At 43.7% G+C, this 5,027-nt stretch overlaps 1 protein-coding gene across 1 annotated transcript in view; it reads right to left on the reverse strand.

Moving 5' to 3' along the window:
- Positions 1-5,027, reverse strand: part of LOC112831654 (uncharacterized) — a 30,807-nt gene that overhangs the window by 13,793 nt on the left and 11,987 nt on the right. The gene's annotated exons all lie outside the window — the stretch shown is intronic.

The following is a 5,027-nucleotide window of genomic DNA, read 5'->3' on the forward strand; positions in this document are numbered from 1 at the left end:
TCTGTCAAATAAATGAATAAAATCTTTAAAAATAAATAAATAAATAAATAAATAAATAAATAAATAAATAAATAAAATCTTTAAAAAAAAAAAGGAAAGAAAGAAAGAAAAGAAAACATTAAGGCAGAGGGGAAAACCAGATTACCTAAAAAGAATAAAGACTCAGAATGGTATCAGAATTGCCACATGCGGGCGCCTGGGTGGCTCAGATGGTTGAGCATCTGCCTTCAGCTCAGGTCATGATCCCAGGGTCCTGGGATCGAGTCCCGCATTGGGCTCCCTGCTCAGCGGGGAGCCTGCTTCTCCCTCTGCTTCTCTCTCTCTCTCTCTCTGTCTCTCATGAATAAATAAATAAAATCTTAAAAAAAAAAAAAGAATTGCCACATGCAATACTAACTGCCAGAGGAGAGTGGAGTAACATTCTACAGAGTTCTGAGGGGAAATGATTGTGACTCAAGAATTCTGTGTGAGCCGAGTCAGCTCTCAGTGTCAGGACAAGAGGAAGGTTCTCAGTGGTCCCTGGGCCCAGACACCAGCCTGCCACCTGCACACTGCCTCCCTCTCCTACCTCACACCACGGAGGTAAAAGAATGTAGATCTGAAAATAAATCCATAATAGCACTGGAAAACAAAAGGTGATGCCTGTTACACTAGAAGCTCTAAGGAATCCCTCAATAATGGAAGGCGGAAGAAGGGGGTTGGCAGGGGACACAAAGCACTAAACACAGGCAGAGCGCATCGTCATGAAAGGTGGAAGGTCCCTGGGGGTCTCTGTTCATCAAAGTGATAGGTCTGGGCAGCAGGACAGAACCTGCTCAGGAAAACTGGCTGGGGGACTCATGTGAAGCAGAAATGTGAGAGACTTCCTCTCTCCCCACCTGTGGCAAGCAGACAAAAACAGAGGTACCAACCAGCAGCTGAGAGCAACACATTGAGGGTTCTTGGCCAGAGAAGTGCTGGGTGGCTGGTAACGAACACCCAGCAGGAATGGGGAGCCCCAGCGCCCTAAAGTCTAACCACAAGTACAGCCTGACGGGCAATGTGCTTTCATGACCCCACAGAGACGAATAGCACGGCACAATAAATAAAAGCATTCAAAAAGTCTATCAAAGTATTTTTTTAAAGATTTTATTTATGGATGCCTGGGTGGCTCAGTTGGTTAAGCGATTGCCTTCGGCTCAGGTCATGATCCCGGAGTCCCGGGATCGAGTCCCGCATCGGGCTCCCTGCTCGGCGGGGAGTCTGCTTCTCCCTCCGACCCTCTTCCCTCTTGTGCTGTCTCTCTCTCTTGAATAAATAAATAAAATCTTTAAAAAAAATAAAGATTTTATTTATTTGTCAGACAGAGCGAGTGCACAAGCGGGGGGAGCGGCAGGCAGAGGCAGAGGGAGAAGCAGGTTCCCCGTGGAGCACGGAGCCTGATGCGGGGCTCGATCCCAGGACCCCGAGATCATGACCTGAGCCAAAGGCAGACGCTTAACTAACTGACCCACCCAGGCATCCCTCTCAAAATACCTTTAAAAAGAATATGTTTGCAACCTTGGAGTAGAAGAGATCTTCTTACAAATAAGACACGGGGCAGGTGGGGGGGGTGGTGCCTGCGTGGCTCAGTCAGTTAAACCTCTAACTCTTGATTTCACCTCAGGTCATGATCTCAGGGTCGTGAGATCGAGCCCCGCATTGGGGTCCAAGCCCAGCACGAGTCTGCTTGAGATTCTCTTGCTCCCTCTCCATCTGCCCCTCCCCGCCCTCTCAAATAAATAAAATCTTTTAAAAAAATAAATAAGACACAAAATACTTAGACTATATAAATATGTAAACTTCTATATGACAAAGCCATCAACAAAGTTGAAAACAAACAAGAAATTGGGTATTTGCAGTATATGTGGCAAAAATTAATACAGAGACCACAAAAAATATTCCTGCAAATCGATTGGACAATGAAATAGAAAAATGGGCAAAGGATACGAAGAAATAAAAGTGGCCACATGACAAGCAGCTCAATTTCATTAATAATCATGAAAATTTTAAAAAAAGAGAGCTATTATTTTTCTCCCCTCAAGTTGGCAAAACTGTAAAACTGATAAATGTTGAAGTGGGTGCAAGGAACCAGTACTTTCAATCACTGAGGAGAGAGCACTTGGCAATACTTATGTAAAATGCACATACCTTTTGCCTCAGCAATTCTACTTCTAATTATCTGTTCCAGAGAAAACCCCACTCAGGTAGGCTTAAATGAGGCATGAATGAAGATGTCCCTTGGTTTTAATAGCACGGACGTGGAAACCACTAGATCTATGAATAGGGGAACAGCTGAAATATGAAATATGATATATCCACATTACAAATTCTTTCCAGAACTGACATGAATCAGATCTAGAGAAACTGAGAGAATGATCTTGGACACATTTAGTGAAAAAAGTAAGATGGGTATGGTAGGAGCCATGAATACACAACCTCCCCGAAATTTCAGCCCACAAATTCAAATGTGCAAGAAGTAGTGAAATTGCACCCTTCTTTGTTGTTATATACGGTTATATCATTTTAAACTCTGAGCCCTCAACTCAAGTTGGCGGGAAATGAATCCTAAGCCATTCCTGAGGCATTGTTGCCACTCACCCCCTGCCCAGAATATTACCAGATTCCAGGAGTTTGTGCAGTGCCAAGGCTTACGAGGGCAAGGACTATGTCTCCATCTCCTCTATGTCCTCTGTATTTGGCTCAATGGCTGGCCGCAAACACCACTCAGGAAATGTCTGGGGAAATGCAGGCCATGGTCACACAGAGGGTAAGGGCCCAAAATCCAGATTCCTGCCCCCTACTCTCTGCTCCTGAGGACTCTGATTTCGGCCCATGCTTTGTGAGATCTCCCTCTCTAGGTGGCAACCTGAAGTGATAAGGTTATTTTCAGAGCCAGCTTCACAGGCATGTAACGTATGCATTCACATGGGGCCCTGGGCTCAGATGTACCACACCTGGTGTATCTCCCCCTTCCTACGGAGTACTGTCAGAGGAGACCTAGCGGAGAGGCGGGACTTTCACCTTTGACCATTGGTAAAAAAGCAACCTCCCTCCCATGGTGTCTGTGGAAGCCACAGGGGAGGGGCAGTGATGAGGCACTCGACCCTTACCGACCCGAGAGGTATAAGAGGAAGGTCTGTGGGCAGCCAGAGCTACCTCTCCTGCTAATTACTATGAGGCCCTCCTTAGTGCCAACTAAGGCCGAGTGGGGAACCTGGACTTCTTCTCCGACTTGTAGTAACAAGGAAGCTTCTCCATTTCCCCTGCCGGAGTGGTGTCAAAGGAAGCTACCATTAAAAAAAAATTTTTTTTAAATAAGCTCCAGGATCTCATAACATAATACCCAAAATGTCCAGGTTTCAATTAAAAAATCCCTCATCATATCCAAAACAAGAAACAGCTTAAACTGAACAACAAAAAACCAATCACTAGATGCCAACAGCAAGATGACAAAGGCAGAATTATCTGCAAAGATTTTAAAGCAGCCATCATAAACATGCTTCAACAAGCATTTATGAACATGCCTGAAACAAAATAAAAAAGAGTCTCAGCAAAGAAACATCAGATAAGGAAGTGTGCCTGGGTGGCTCAGTCGGTTGAGCATCTGCCTTCAGCTCAGCTCAGGATCCCAGGGCCCTGGGATCGAGCCCCACGTCGGGCTCCCTGCTCAGCGGGGAGCCTGCTTCTCCCTCTCCCTCTGCCTGCGCCTCCCCCTGCTTGTGCTCTCTCTCTCTCTGTCAAATAAATAAATAAAATCTTAAAAATCTTTTTATTTTATTTATTTGAGACAGAGAGAGAACATGAGTGGGGGTTGAGGGTCAGAGGGAGAGGATGAACGAGAAGCAGTCTCCCCACGGAGCAGGGAGCCCGACGTGGGGCTCGACTCCAGGACCCTGGATCCTGACTTGAGCTGAAGGCGGATGTTTAACTGACTGAGCCACCCACCCAGGCGCCCCTCAACTGACTTTTGATAAAGGTGCAAAAGCAATTCAGTGGAGAAAAACTGGCTTTTCAACAAAAGGCTCTGGAGTAATTGGACATCCACAGGCAAAAAAAACAAAAAGAAAAGAAAAGAAAAAGAATCTTTATCTAAATCTAACACCTTATACAAAAGTTAATTCAAAATGCATCATGTACTTAAATGTAAAACATAAAGCTTTGGGGGAAAAAAATCATAGAAAATCTTCTGAACCTAGGGCTTGGCAAAGGGTTCTTCGATTTGACACCAAAAGCACAATCCATAAGACGGAAAAGGTTGATAAATTGGCTTTCATCAAAATTAAAGACCTTTGCTCTGGGAAAGACCGTGTTGAGAAGATGAAAAGACAAGCTACAGAGTGGGGGGAAATATCGGCAGAAGGACTAGTTTCTAGATTATATAAAGAACTCTTAGAATTCACCAGGTAAACAAACACTCTAATTAGAAAATGAACAAAAGACATGAAAAGACATTTCAGTAGAGAGAATATAAGATGGGAAATAAGCATTTAAAAGGATGTTCAACATCACTACCCATAAGGAGAATGCAAATTAAAACAATGAGGTATCCCTACACATCTATCAGAATGGCTAAAATACAAAAGTTGCTGCAGCAGTGCAGAACAGGATATGGAGAACTAGACCACTTGTACCTTGCTAATGGGAATGTAAAATAGTTCAGTCACTCTGGAAGATAATTTAGTAGTTTCTTAAACAACCAAATACGTAGCAAACATATGACCCAGCAGTTGTGCTCCTTCCTGGGCATTTATACCACAGAAATGAAGGCTTATGTTAACACAAAAGTTACACACAAACCTTTATAGCAGTTTTATTTATAATAGCCAAAAACTGGAAACAACTCAGATGTCCTGTAAGGGGTGGGTGGTTAAACTGCGGTCTATCCATACCAGAGAATAGTACTCAGAAATAAAAAGGAATAAATTACTGATACACATAACAACCTGGATGAATCTTGAGAGTATTATGCTGAGTGAAAAAAAACAAAAAAAAGCCTATCTGAAAGG

The sequence above is a fragment of the Callorhinus ursinus genome, unplaced genomic scaffold, assembly GCF_003265705.2.
Source record: "Callorhinus ursinus isolate GAN/ISIS: 27379988/994484 unplaced genomic scaffold, GSC_fseal_2.0 scaffold48, whole genome shotgun sequence".
Taxonomy (NCBI): Eukaryota; Metazoa; Chordata; class Mammalia; order Carnivora; family Otariidae; genus Callorhinus; species Callorhinus ursinus.